The 15,827-nt window shown below is 41.2% G+C and overlaps 1 protein-coding gene across 1 annotated transcript in view; it reads left to right on the forward strand.

The window, feature by feature from the left end:
- Positions 1–8,485: 8,485 nt before the first annotated feature.
- LOC121002803 overlaps positions 8,486–15,827 on the forward strand; it is a 43,666-nt gene continuing 36,324 nt past the window's right edge. The window contains exon 1 of the mRNA XM_040434354.1: positions 8,486–8,699. The gene's annotated coding sequence lies outside the window, so the exon portion shown is untranslated. The remainder of the gene's footprint in view (positions 8,700–15,827) is intronic.

Genomic DNA, 15,827 nt, shown 5'->3' on the forward strand with positions numbered 1-15,827 from the left:
AGATCAGTAGAGGATAAGTAATGCATGTACACAGTAACTCCACCAGCAGAATAGTGAGTGCAGCTCTGGAGTATAATACAGGATGTAACTCAGGATCAGTACAGGATAAGTAATGTAATGTACAGTACAGACCAAAAGTTTGGACACACCTTCTCATTCAAAGAGTTTTCTTTATTTTCATGACTATGAAAATTGTAGATTCACACTGAAGGCATCAAAACTATGAATTAACACATGTGGAATTATATACATAACAAACAAGTGTGAAACAACTGAAAATACGTCATATTCTAGGTTCTTCAAAGTGCCCACCTTTTGCTTGGATTACTGCTTTGCACACTCTTGGCATTCTCTTGATGAGCTTCAAGAGTCCCCTGAAATGGTTTTCACTTCACAGGTGTGCCCTGTCAGGTTTAATAAGTGGGATTTCTTGCCTTATAAATGGGGTTGGGACCATCAGTTGCGTTGAGAAGAAGTCAGGTGGATACACAGCTGATAGTCCTACTGAATAGACTGTTAGAATTTGTATTATAGTGGATAGGTTTAAAAAATGAACCTTATAAAAAGCGGCGCTGCTGCAGAAGACAGGACTCAAATAGATAAAATAAAGTGGGTCTTTATTTATATTGGTCTACGCGTTTCGGGGCGGACTGCCCCCTTCATCAGGACAATATGTCATTACATTGTGGGTGTGAACATTATGACTTTTTATTCTGTTTGTTTGGGCGCGATAATTCGGCCTCTGGGGGGGGAGGGGGGGCGGAGACATGAATGCACGTGTTTCTCTTGTTGATATGCCGCCCACAAGAGGTCTGCTGCGTGCCTTCTTTAGTGATGTGTTGAAAGACCTTGCTGACGTCTTTCTTGTGGGTGCGGTCTTCGTGACGTAATCTGTGGGCGGAGTTACGACTCTTCAGTGGTGACATCCACCGATCACCTCTGATGTTTTGTGGGCGGTGTATTTTGTTTGTATAGCGCTGGTTTGGTCTCTCAGATATATTCTTTTTCAGGTATGGTATTTTTGGTTTAGTTTGTATGGTTGCTATGCCGACCCTAGCTGGTCTGTTAGGTGCCGCTTTAGTGTAGCGTTTGAGGACCTTCCTGACGTCACGTTTGTGGGTGCGGTCTTCATGACGTAATACAGGGGCGGAGCTATGAACTTCTAGCCATAAGTATTACGTTTCAATTGTGATGTCTTGTGGAGGGTCTGTATTGTTAGTGTTGCGCTAGTTCAGCCACTACAGTGTGTTTTTATGCGGGCATAGCAGTGTGATCACAGGAGTATATAAGAGAGTGCAATGGCCTACAATAGGAATTTATGTATATAGATACAAAAAAGTGCGGGGCATGCAGAATGCGGGACATGTGGGAGTGAATAAAAGGATGTGTATGTATATATATGTGTATGTGTGGGGTAAAAAAACCCCACGTACAGGTACATATAAATGAGAGTGAGCATAAGGTAAAAAATGGTTTAAAAATGGAAAATACCAAGTAAATTAATTGGGTAATTAGATAAAAAGAAAATAATAATAATAATAAAATAAAATAAAAAAAAAATAAAAAATAAAAATAAAAAAAAGAAATAAATAAAAAATTGATGAAAAATAATTGATGAAAAATAATAAAATAGATAAAAAAAAGGATAAAAAAATATAAAAATAAAAAGAAAAATAAATAAAATAAAAAATGATAATGTTAAAAAATAATAATAATGAACAATAATAGATAATAAATAATAATAGTGGTAGTGGACAGCCATCTGGCGGGGATGTAACCCTTTACCAATAAGAGTGGGAGACGGGGGCTGTATCACCTCGTATGAGTCTGTGTATATAAGATAATATATTTTTTTATTTATTTATAGGATAATATATTTATCGATTTTATTTATTCATTTATTTATATATATAGTCACTGGTAGGTCTACTCATAGGGCCTTGCGACTAAAGGGGTGGGTCTCGATGGCCTATTTATGGTGGTCCAGAAGCACAAGTATTTTTTATATATAAAAAAGAGAGATTCGGGTTTGCAAGAGAATTTTTGGGGATCTGAGAAGAACGAGTTGTGGTGGTAAAAATATATTTATCTAGTAGCCAATATTTTTGCGTACGGCGTACATATACGCTCACGAGTGTGTCCGTTATTACTGTGAGGTGTGAGTGGGGTATTTGGTTTTACAGAATGGTTTCGCTGATCTCATTTAGTCCCGAAGGGGGTTAGGGTATCCAGTTGGAATATCCAAAAGACCTCCCTTCTTGGAGGCTGTTGAACCTATTATAGGGATTTGTGGGTATATAATCAATAGGTGTGATTTTTATTGCATGTTTGTCTTTTTCTGTTGTGGTCATACAGTGTCTAGAGATGCTGTGTTTTATATTCTGTTTCCGTATATTGTATCTGTGTTGGTTGACTCTGCAGTGTAGTGGCTGTGTGGTACGGCCCACATATTGGAGGCCACATTGGCATTCAATCAGATAGATGACATAGCTGCTCTGGCATGTCAGATGGTGTTTGATTTTGAAAGTGGCACCGTTTTTTGTGGATGAGAAAGTTGTGTTTCTATGTGTAATAATATTGCAACAAAGGCATCGTCTTTTGCCACATTTATAACTGCCTATTCTATTCTGTATAGTGCCCTTTTCTTCTCCCATGCTATGTTTTGGTTTGTTTGGGGCCACAGTGCTCTTGATTGTGGGGGCTCTTCTGTATGTGATTATTGGTTTGTTGGGTAGGTATTTTTCGAGATAGGGATCTTGTTTTAGGATGTGCCAGTGTTTTGTGAGTATTGTGCGTATGGCGTTGTTAGATGTATTGTATTGTGTGATGAGGTTGAGATGTCTTTCTATTTGGGTCCCTTCATTTTCAGTTTTTTTGTTGCTGGTCAGACATTCTTTTTGGGTATTTTTGATGCTTCTTTTATATGCGTTTGTGATGAGTCTTTTAGGGTAACCTTTTTCTATAAAGCGTTTTTGTAAAATTTTTGCTTGTTTTTTGAAGTCTGAGTCCTCTGTGCAGTTGCGTCTTACCCGTTTATATTGGCTATAGGGCACGTTCTGTAGCCATTTTTTATGGTGGAAGCTTTTGTAGTGTATGTAGCTGTTTGTGTCAACTTGTTTGAAGAATGTTTTTGTTGTGAGGATGTTGTTTGTAATAGAGATAGAGATGTCTAGGAAATCTATGTGAGTTCTATCAAAAATTGGGGTAAGGGCAATCCCCCAGTCTGTTTTGTTTAGGCTTTCGCAAAATTCTAGTGCTGAGGGTTCATTTCCGTCCCAGATGATGAAGACGTCATCTATATATCTTCTGTAGTATATGATTTCCTTCCTCTGGTTATCGTAGATATGAGTTTTTTCAAATTGGCCCATAAAAATGTTAGCGAAGGCCGGTGCCACTTTCGTACCCATCGCGGTCCCCCGGCGTTGATGGTATGTGTGGCCATTATAGATGAAAAAATTGTTCTCTAAGATAAAACGCAGACTTTCAAGCAAAAACAGAATTTGTTGTGGTTTTAGTGTAAGGTCCTCTCTCAGTGTATTTTCTACACATCTAATACCTAGGTCATGTTGTATGTTGGAGTATAATGCTGATACGTCCATCGTGAGTAGAGCATATGAGTCCTTCCAGGGGATGTCAGTTAGCTCTTGGATTAATTGTCTGGAGTCGTGAAGATAGCTGTCTAGATTACGTACATAGGGTTGTAGGAACAGATCAAGATAGTGTGATAAATTACTTGTTGCTGAGTTGGTGTTTGATACTATGGGTCTCCCTGGAGGGTTTTCGGTGTTCTTATGTATTTTTGGCAGATGGTAGAAATAAGGATTAGAGGGTGATTTTGGAATGAGAAAATTCTTTTCTTTTTTGTTTATGTATTGATTCTCGTGAGCACTTTTTATAAAGGTGGTTAGTTTTTTTATAATGTTAGGGAAGGGGTTCTCCGTTACTTTCTGGTAATAATTTTTGTCATTCAGAATGTTCAGTGCTTCTTTTTCATAAACTTCTGTATTTTGTTGGACTATTGCCCCTCCCTTATCTGCTGGTCTTATTTTAAGATTTTTATTGTTCCCGAGTTTTTTTAGGGCAATTTTTTCTTGGTTGGTTAGGTTGGCCTTATTGTGGTGGCTAATTGAGGGGTTGGCGTTTGTGGTGATCTTTTTAAAGTCTGCTGCCACTAGATCAAAAAAGGCTGGTATAAGGTGTCCTTGACTCTGAAGTGGAAAGAAATTCGATTTCGGGCGTACTTCTTGGTGTTTGTATGTTTGTATATCCTCTGGGTTGGTGCTCTCTAGTAACTTTTTTGTTTGGTTCTTTTTATGTTCGTATTCGAAATGTCTTTTTATTGTCAGGTTTTTACGAAATTTTTGCATGTCGAGGTATAGTTCGAAGGCATTCACTCTGTTGTGTGGACAAAATGAAAGGCCCTTTTGTAGGAGACTTTGTTCTGAGGTTGTGAGCTGGTGTGCTGATAGGTTGAAGATTTTTATTGTTGGTATAGGTTCATTCTCGTTTTTACTTTTGTCGTTTTTCTTTTTTGTTATATTGCCTTGCCTTTTTTGTTGTTGCCCTCCTCTACATCCTCGCATTCTAATTTTCTTTTTCCCGGGGTCGGTTTGAAGAACTCTGTTATTTGTGGTGTGATTGATATGTGTTGTTTGGTACCTATTTGTTTCGTGCTCGGTTGGGATCGAATATTGTTTGCATGGTCTAAAAAAGGAACCAGGGCTGAGGTTCCTGTGCGGGTATTGTCAATGGTAATGCAGTGGGGGGGTGTTACAGGTTTGTCTGGCGGAGAGGTGTGATGTACCGTAAGGATGGATGTGTCAAGAAGTGAACTGATATTCAGTGATGTGTGGCATAGGTGGGTGTCCGCTGTGGTGCCAGATCTCTTGGGAGATATATCTTTTTTTGGGGTTGGGCTAAGATGTATGAGTGGGGAGGAGTTAGCCGTGTAATCTTTGAGTGGTGTACGGTTCTTTTTAAAGTCTAAATATTTAGATTTTAGGACTCTGAATTTTTCCAAGAACTCGTCGGTGGATGAGTCTAAGTCGTGTTTTTTATTGGGAGGGTCGGTGTTTGCGCTTGGCGAGTTGCGTACCAGACTGGTATTGGTAGTGTCATTCAAAAGTATTGTTTCCTTTATAATGGCGGTGATGGGTGTAGGGGTTATGGGGGGTTTAGGGTTGGGTGGTCGCTCATGTATTGGTGGTATGTTAGGTGGAGCGCTGGTTTTACTGGACGGTATAGTGTTTTGGAATTTGTATACTGTCGGTGCCGCTTTCTCGGTTTCTCTATTTTTGGATTTTTTGTAAGCATTATTGGTAAAAAAACGTGTTCTCGTCTCATGGTTGAAACTGGGTTTTTGGGGTCGTGTGGTATTGGTCATATTTTGAGGGCCCGTGTGTTTCTGGTTATGTTTGCTAGGGTTTATGATGTTATGTTGGTTCCCTTTTCTTCGTGTGAGTCTATAGGTTCCCTGTTCTTTGTCCATTCTATCTCGTTGCAATTTTTTAGCTTTATTGGCTATAATATTTTGCTCACTCTGGTAAATTCTATTTGTGAGATTTTGGTTTATTGTTGGGTAATCTGGGTGAAGTTCATAGTGCTGTAGGGATTTTATGATTATTTAAATTTTTTCTGTATGGTTTTTAATCAGAGCTTCCCTTTTGTTGGAGATGATTCTTATTAGGCCCGCCGCACATTGATCCAAATAGTCATTCCATTCATATGCGAAGACAGGGTCTTCTGGAAAGGTCGGGGCATTTCCTAATCTTAGACCTCTTGGTGCTAGATTCTCAAGTGTATATATTTGTAAAAACATGGCATCTAGTGAGTGTATCAGTTCATTTCTCAGGTTATCCTCAAGGTCCTGAAAGAGTTGGCACATAGTCTTAGTTTCATCATGTGAAAAACTTGCCTTGTCATTTTTGCTGGTTGTCATGGAAGCAGGTTCGTTGGTATTATTCCTTGATGTATAACGTAGCACCAGGGACTTGCGTTGCTGTGTACGTTGCGAAAAATACTCCATTTTCCTTCTTTGTAGTGGTTACGGTTTTTCTACACGCTTTTAGGCTGCAGTTCCTCCTTGGAAAAAAGGACTTCAGGGGGTCCTCCGGGTTCTGTGTGTTCCCACCAGGCTCCGGACACAATATGTAAGAAAAGGAGAAAGACAGGAGGCAGCGCCTCGTGTGTAGAACCGTATGATAATATTAAAAACAACAATGCACTGATTGTGCTTACCGTATTGGGTTGTGATGAGTCACAACTCCTATGAATCGCTTATGCTGGTAAAAGCCCGTCCAGCTTGCGGGGATGACTGCTGCTGCTGCCCAGGTTCTTACCCGTTTTCGTGGAGCACGATATCCGGGGTATGGAGAATAGTAGATAGGTATAAAAAAGTGAACCTTATAAAAAGCGGCGCTGCTGCAGAAGACAGGACTCAAATAGATAAAATAAAGTGGGTCTTTATTTATATTGGTCTACGCGTTTCAGGGGCGGACTGCCCCCTTCATCAGGACAATATGTCATTACATTGTGGGTGTGAACATTATGACTTTTTATTCTGTTTGTTTGGGCGCGATAACATCGGCATAGCAACCATACAAACTAAACCAAAAATACCATACCTGAAAAAGAATATATCTGAGAGACCAAACCAGCGCTATACAAACAAAATACACCGCCCACAAAACATCAGAGGTGATCGGTGGATGTCACCACTGAAGAGTCGTAACTCCGCCCACAGATTACGTCACGAAGACCGCACCCACAAGAAAGACGTCAGCAAGGTCTTTCAACACATCACTAAAGAAGGCACGCAGCAGACCTCTTGTGGGCGGCATATCAACAAGAGAAACACGTGCATTCATGTCTCCGCCCCCCTCCCCCCCCACGCCCCCCCCACGCCCCCAGAGGCCGAATTATCGCGCCCAAACAAACAGAATAAAAAGTCATAATGTTCACACCCACAATGTAATGACATATTGTCCTGATGAAGGGGGCAGTCCGCCCCTGAAACGCGTAGACCAATATAAATAAAGACCCACTTTATTTTATCTATTTGAGTCCTGTCTTCTGCAGCAGCGCCGCTTTTTATAAGGTTCATTTTTTAAACCTATCCACTATTCTCCATACCCCGGATATCGTGCTCCACGAAAACGGGTAAGAACCTGGGCAGCAGCAGCAGTCATCCCCGCAAGCTGGACGGGCTTTTACCAGCATAAGCGATTCATAGGAGTTGTGACTCATCACAACCCAATACGGTAAGCACAATCAGTGCATTGTTGTTTTTAATATTATCATACGGTTCTACACACGAGGCGTTGCCTCCTGTCTTTCTCCTTTTCTTACAGAATTTGTATTATGGCAAGAAAAAAGCAGCTAAGTAAAGAAAAAACGAGTGGCCATCATTACTTTAAGAAATGAAGGTCAGTCAGTCAGCCGAAAAATTGGGAAAACTTTGAAAGTAAGGGCTATTCGACCATGAAGGACAGTGATGGGGTGCTGCGCCAGATGACCTGGCCTCCACAGTCACCGGACCTGAACCCAATCAAGATGGTTTGGGGTGAGCTGGACCGCAGAGTGAAGGCAAAAGGGCCAACAAGTGCTAAGCATCTCTGGGAACTCCTTAAAGACTGTTGGAAAACCATTTCAGGGGACTACCTCTTGAAGCTCATCAAGAGAATGCCAAGAGTGTGCAAAGCAGTAATCAAAGCAAAAGGTGGCTACTTTGAAGAACCTAGAATATGACATATTTTCAGTTGTTTCACACTTGTTTGTTATGTATATAATTCCACATGTGTTAATTCATAGTTTTGATGCCTTCATAGTCATGAAAATAAAGAAAACTCTTTGAATGAGAAGGTGTGTCCAAACTTTTGGTCTGTACTGTATGTACACAGTGACTGCACCAGCAGAATAGTGAGTACAGCTCTGGAGTATAATACAGGATATAACTCCGGATCAGTACAAGATAAGTAATGTATGTGCACAGTGACTGCACTAGCAGAATAGTGAGTGCAGCTCTGGAGTATAATACAGGATGTAACTCAGGATTAGTACAGGATAAGTAATGTAATGTATGTACACAGTGACTGCACCAGCAGAATAGTGAGTGCAGCTCTGGAGTATAATACAGGATGTAACTTAGGATCAGTACAGGATGAGTAATGTATGTACACAGTGACTCAGATTTTGTAGACTCAGTTTATGTTAGGTGAAGAAAAGGTGGACATAGTGTTAGATGAAGATGAAGTGTAGACTAAACGCTGAGCTCCCTTCAGATGTTTGCTTGTATAAGTGGATCAGTAATTGTGTAATCATTTCAGATTAGATTTTATTTGCTTTCTAAGTTTATGAAACTCCTTGAAAAAAACAAATAAAAGGTATAATAGGATTTCCCTCTGCTGGTTATGATGAGGGGAGGCCTCTCTCCATCCTGTCCTCCACTTCAGCCTCTTCAGATTCTCTCAGTTGTTTCCTGTCTCCTGCACATCTGTGTCAGCCATTGTTTTTGAGGACTCCGCACTCCGGGATCTTACCAGGCTTCAGGCCATTGTCTCTCCTCATTCAGTTCTGATTCTCTGCCAGATGTCAATTTTATTTTACTTGAGGAAAAGGGAGGAGAAAAAGCATCTGGAACATTGTGATCGAAGACGAACATGAGCAGGACCCGTAGAAGTTCCCTCGCTGTTCTACTGCAGGTAAGTCCAACCTGATACTCGATGATACATGTGATGTTACTACTGGACCCCGACCATGGTCATTATTATTATTTATTATTAAAGCGCCATTCGTTCCATAGCGCTGTACATATGATAAGCGGTGCACATACATAATACAGACACTTGCACTAAACATAAACAAGACGAGTTAGAAACTGGTACAGAAGGAGATGGGTCCTGCCCGTGAGCTTACCATCTACATAGTATGGGAGAAGGAATCGGGGGCTTCTGTCCGGCCTCGTATCAGACAGATCCGTCATAATCTGTGAAGCTGGAGATGACGGCTCACAGGTCACACTGACCGCCCCTCTTATTATTATTATTATTATTATTACTTCTATGTATTTCCAAGTTTCTATGTTAGAAAATAAATTACGAAAGAACAGCTCGAAAACTGAGACAATCACTCGTCTTTCTTCCTTTTTCTCGCCTCTCTGTATTTCTTTTCCTCTCTCTCCTCTTCCATTCTGTCTCTCTCTTATTCTCCTTTTACTACTTGTATTTTTTGTCTCTTCTCTGTCTCTATCTCTTATCTTTTCCTCTCTTTTTGTGTCCCTCTATCTCCCTTTCTATCATCTTTCTTTCTTTCTTTCTTTCTTCCATTTTCAGTACCCTTCACTTTCTTCTCTTTCTTACCTTTTCTGTCTCTGACTTTTTTTTGTATCCCTCATCTTTTATTCCCTCCTCTGTATACCTTTTAGAATATATAGATAATATAAAGTTACCGGTAACTGAACTTTATTACACAATCTGTCAAAATAATGATTTCTAAAACGTAGCGGCAGCAGTGCTCATCGGAGAGCGGTTCCCCTTCTGCTTTCCTCTATGGGCTACTTGCGTATGGACTCCGTATACTTTCTATGTATTTGTACACTGCAAGTTTAGTCACTCTGTAAAAAGGAACGCCACCTAAAATACATCTCTGCCTTGGATTATTCCTGGTTTTCTTCCTGTGCCGCCACTTTCCACCCTGGACCAGACGTCAATGAATTTTGGATCAAAATGATGTTATATTATTGATTCAGGATGACACGTTATTATATACTTTATTATATAGGAAATGTTTGGAGGTTGTCATTGGATGTTGTTTGTTTTTGCCCCATTGAACAATAACTCTTTCAACTCCATATCTATAAGATAAGGCTCTGTTCACATCACGTCTGAGCCCTATATTTGGGGCTCACACCAAATGTATACAGAAGGCTTCGTTCCCCGGATGGGGGTCATTTGAGTGTTGGTCGGGTGTCTGCTGGGCCGGTCAGTAAACTTAGTTCTTTTCTGTATAGAAAAGTATAGTCAACAAAGTATATTGGATAATATAATATGGAAACTTAATCTCTCATTGGTTACAATGTATCAGTCTGAAGTCCAGATCATTGTCTAGACCAGGGATCGGCAACCTTCTGCACTCCAGCTGCTGTGAAACTACAATTCCCAGCATGCTCCATTCATTTCTATGGGAGTTTGGAGAAGAGCAGAGTAAGTATGCATGCTGGGAGTTGTAGTTTCACAACAGCTGGAGTGCCGAAGGTTGCCGATCCCTCGTCTAGACTGATACAATTGTATCCACTTCTGAGCCGAGAGCAGGACGAGCTGTGGACATTGTGAGTGTAGACAAGAGGGTTCTCGTTCTCAGAAAGCAAGCAGAGATCTGGAATTGAAACATAAAGTTACATTTACTAACATTGTGTTTAGCGAGAAAGTCTAAAAATGCTTCAGATTTATCACTGCGACTGACGCTGGATAATAAGTGTGGCACAGATTTAGATTGTACATTTTGACCACTGATTAGGTGGCTTAATTTGTGCCAGAAATGTGCACCTGAATTTTTGCAGCGTTTAAAGCCACACCCTTCACCATTAAAGCCACACCCTTCACCATTAAAGCCACACCCTTCACCATTAAAACCACACCCTTCACCATTAAAACAACACCCTTCACCATTAAAGCCACACCCTTCACCATTAAAGCCACACCCTCCACCATTAAAGCCACACCCTTCACCATTAAAGCCACACCCTTCACCATTAAAGCCACACCCTCCACCATTAAAGCCACACCCTCCACCATTAAAGCCACACCCTCCACCATTAAAGCCACACCCTTCACCATTAAAGCCACACCCTCCACCATTAAAGCCACACCCTCCACCATTAAAGCCACACCCTCCACCATTAAAGCCACACCCCCTTTGTAACCCCTTGTCGATTGAGGCAAGGTGAGACACAAGGCAAATTATCTGTGACATTTAATAAATGTGGCTTCAGTTTGAGCAAGAATTCAGATGCATTTGAAATAGGAAATCTGCCCCGATGTCAGAAAGTTCTGGACCTTCTCATTCTTTTACATAAAAGTGGAATATCCCTTTTACCTTAAAGGGGCGCTCCCTTCCAAGACTTTTTTTGGCACACTGCAATGTATCAGATGAAAAAAACCCTGAATAATACATGAATCGTAAGAGCCCTTGTCAAATATCTCAATGTTTGCATCCTCCTGATCTCCAGATCTTTTGCGTTATGTGTACGCAGCACTTCTGCAACATTTAAGGTTTTGGTCACCTTATGGCATTTTTTGGGGGGCAAATTTTCCATCTTCTGGGCAGACCTGCAAAGAGAAGCATACTTACCTGCTCCCTGGCACTGGGTGCCGCCGGCTACTTTGCTCCCCATCCTCAGCGGCCTCATTCAGGCTGCTAATATCCTCTTTGACTCTGCTGCAGCAAATTGCTGGCCGCCAGAGTGACCTGCTCCCCTTATGTCATGTCAATTGGTGACATCTGAGCCCTATGTTTGATTCCCTTTGCAGGTCTTCCCAGGAGGGCTTTTACCAAAAACCTTGTAAAGGTGGCCAACCTCTGGACCACTATAGCACTATACCGCCTAGCCTTGCCTGTCAGTGTACACCATAGTTCTTGGCCTCTATTCATGGCGGTCTCTGTGAACAGTACTGTATATCTACCAATTTTCAGTTTTGCGGAAATGTTTCCAGTAATGGAACAGAGGATTCATCCCCCTCACTGGGACACTGAGCAGACGGCCACATCACCCAGGAGAATCCCAGAGGATGGGAACATCCTGTAGAAGGAGTCTCCTGAGGGAATGCTCAAATAAATATTAGGAACGAGAACAACAGAGATTTGTTGAATTCTTCGCCTTCCCTGGAGATTTCTCCTGATGTCGGATAAATATTTAGAATGATTCCACAATGGATCCGCGGCTCAGGATCTTCTTATCAGCGAGACATCAGGGAAGAATGTCTAATAGATCACAATGGGAACTTCCCTCTAACAGGGGCTGTCATGTCTGGTAGATAATGTTCCACAGATAATGTATACACTGCACAGCAGGTCTTGGGGTCTCGGGGGCAGTAGGGTGGGAAGGGGGGGCACCACCTGTTTCACATTCTGGAATTTGTGCAGTTATTGAAATGTAAACTTTTCCTCTTCTCCTCACTTTGTGATCTGGATTTGGCTAAAAAAATATCATAATAAAAGCCGCACTGGGTAAATAAAGCCTAAGGCTGCTCTATATGGGGACACACTGAAACATACCTGTATATACTCGGGTATACAGTTGCAAGAAAAAGTATGTGAACCCTTTGGAATGATATGGATTTCTGCACAAATTAGTCATAAAATGTGATCTGATCTTCATCTAAGTCACAACAATAGACAATCACAGTCTGCTTAAACTAATAACACACAAAGAATTAAATGTTACCATGTTTTTATTGAACACACCATGTAAACATTAACAGTGCAGGTGGAAAAAGTATGTGAACCCTTGGATTTAATAACTGGTTGAACCTCCTTTGGCAGCAATAACTTCAACCAAACGTTTCCTGTAGTTGCAGATCAGACGTGCACAACGGTCAGGAGTAATTCTTGACCATTCCTCTTTACAGAACTGTTTCAGTTCAGCAATATTCTTGGGATGTCTGGTGTGAATCGCTTTCTTGAGGTCATGCCACAGCATCTCAATCGGGTTGAGGTCAGGACTCTGACTGGGCCACTCCAGAAGGCGGATTTTCTTCTGTTTAAGCCATTCTGTTGTTGATTTACTTCTATGCTTTGGGTCGTTGTCCTGTTGCAACACCCATCTTCTGTTGAGCTTCAGCAGGTGGACAGATGGCCTTAAGTTCTCCTGCAAAATGTCTTGATAAACTTGGGAATTCATTTTTCCTTCGATGATAGCAATCCGTCCAGGCCCTGACGCAGCAAAGCAGCCCCAAACCATGATGCCCCCACCACCATACTTCACAGTTGGGATGAGGTTTTGATGTTGGTGTGCTGTGCCTCTTTTTCTCCACACATAATGTTGTATGTTTCTTCCAAACAACTCAACTTTGGTTTCATCTGTCCACAGAATATTTTGCCAGTACTGCTGTGGAACATCCGGGTGGACTTGTGCAAACTGTAAACGTGCAGCAATGTTTTTTTTGGACAGCAGTGGCTTCCTCTGTGGTATCCTCCCATGAAATCCATTCTTGTTTAGTGTTTTACGTATTGTAGATTCGCTAACAGGGATGTCAGCATATGCCAGAGACTTTTGTAAGTCTTTAGCTGACACTCTAGGATTCTTCTTCACCTCATTGAGCAGTCTGCGCTGTGCTCTTGCAGTCATCTTTACAGGACGGCCACTCCTAGGGAGAGTAGCAGCAGTGCTGAACTTTCTCCATTTATAGACAATTTGTCTTTCTGTGGACTGATGAACAGCAAGGCTTTTGGAGATACTTTTATAACCCTTTCCAGCTTTATGCAAGTCAACAATTCTTAATCGTAGGTCTTCTGAGACCAGAACTGGTGTGTGTTTTTTATAGGGCAGGGCAGCTGTAACCAACACCTCCAATCTCATCTCATTGATCGGACTCCAGTTGGCTGACACCTCACTCCAATTAGCTCTTGGAGATGTCATTAGTCTAGGGGTTCACATACTTTTCCCACCTGCACTGTAAATGTTTACATGGTGTGTTCAATAAAAACATGGTAACATTTCATTCTTTGTGTGTTATTAGTTTAAGCAGACTGTGATTGTCTATTGTTGTGACTTAGATGAAGATCAGATCACATTTTATGACCAATTTGTGCAGAAATCCATATCCTTACAAAGGGTTCACATACTTTTTCTTGCAACTGTATATATACACATACACACGCCCCTTTTTTATAATGCTATTAATGGGTCCCATTTCTTAGTACCAGTAGATTTCCTCCAGTAATAATGCCAGCAGTGTGCCCACTATTCTTAGTACCAGTAGTTTCTCCTAGTAATAATGCCAGCAGTGTGCCCACTATTCTTAGTACCAGTAGATTTCCTCCAGTAATAATGCCAGCAGTGTGCCCACTATTCTTAGTACTAGTAGATTTCCTTTCAGTAATAATTCCAGCAGTGTGCCCACTATTCTTAGTACCAGTCGGTTATCTCCAGTAATAATGCCAGCAGTGTGCCCACTATTCTTAGTACCAATAGTTTTCCTCCAGTAATAATGCCAGCAGTGTGCCCACTATTCTTAGTACCAGTAGATTTCCTCCAGTAATAATGCCAGCAGTGTGCCCACTATTCTTAGTATCAGTAGATTTCCTCCAGTATTAATGCCAGCACTTTTCCCACTATTCTTAGTACCATTAGTTTCTCCTAGTAATAATGCTAGCAGTGTGCCCACTATTCTTAGTACCAGTAGATTTCCTCTAGTAATAATGCTAGCAGTGTGCCCACTATCCTTTGTACCAGTAGATTTCCTCTAGTAATAATGCCAGCAGTGTGCCCACTATTCTTAGTATCAGTAGATTTCCTCCAGTAATAATGGCAGCACTTTTCCCACTATTCTTATTACCATTAGTTTCTCCTAGTAATATTGCCAGCAGTGTGCCCACTATTCTTAGTATCAGTAGATTTCCTCCAGTAATAATGGCAGCACTTTTCCCACTATTCTTATTACCATTAGTTTCTCCTAGTAATATTGCCAGCAGTGTGCCCACTCTTTCTATTACCAGTAGATTCCCTCCAGTAATAATGCCAGCATTGTGCCCTCTATCCTTAGTATCAGTCGGTTATCTCTAGTAATAATGCCAGCAGTGTGCCCACTATTCTTAGTATCAGTAGATTTCCTCCAGTAATAATGCCAGCAGTGTGCCCACTATTCTTAGTACCAGTAGATTTCCTCCAGTAATAATGCTAGCAGTGTGCCAACTATTCTTAGTACCAGTAGATTTCCTCCAGTAATAATGCCAGCAGTGTGCCCACTATTCTTAGTACCAGTAGATTTCCTCCAGTAATAATGCTAGCAGTGTGCCCACTATCCTTAGTACCAGTAGATTTCCTCTAGTAATAATGCCAGCAGTGTGCCCACTATCCTTAGTATCAGTAGATTTCCTCCAGTAATAATGCCAGCAGTGTGCCCATTATTCTTAGTACCAGTAGATTTCCTCCAGTAATAATGCTAGCAGTGTGCCCACTATCCTTAGTACCAGTAGATTTCCTCCAGTAATAATGCCAGCAGTGTGCCCACTATTCTTAGTACCATTAGTTTCTCCTAGTAATAATGCCAGCAGTGTGCCCACTATCCTTAGTACCAGTAGATTTCCTCCAGTAATAATGCCAGCTGTGTGCCCACTATCCTTAGTACCAGTAGATTTCCTCCAGTAATAATTCCAGCAGTGTGCCCACTATTCTTAGTACCAGTAGATTTCCTCTAGTAATAATGCCAGCAGTGTGCCCACTATTCTTATTACCAGTAGATTTCCTCTAGTAATAATGCCAGCAGTGTGCCCACTATCCTTAGTACCAGTAGATTTCCTCTAGTAATAATGCCAGCAGTGTGCCCACTATCCTTAGTACCAGTAGATTTCCTCTAGTAATAATGCCAGCAGTGTGCCCACTATCCTTAGTACCAGTAGATTTCCTCTAGTAATAATGCCAGCAGCGTGCCCACTATTCTTAGTATCAGTAGATTTCCTCCAGTATTAATGCCAGCACTTTTCCCACTATTCTTATTACAATTAGTTTCTCCTAGTAATAATGCCAGCAGTGTGCCCACTATTCTTAGTATCAGTAGATTTCCTTCAGTAATAATGCCAGCAGTGTGCCCATTATTCTTAGTACCAGTAGA

The sequence above is a fragment of the Bufo bufo genome, chromosome 5 (assembly GCF_905171765.1).
Source record: "Bufo bufo chromosome 5, aBufBuf1.1, whole genome shotgun sequence".
In the NCBI taxonomy this organism is placed as follows: domain Eukaryota; kingdom Metazoa; phylum Chordata; class Amphibia; order Anura; family Bufonidae; genus Bufo; species Bufo bufo.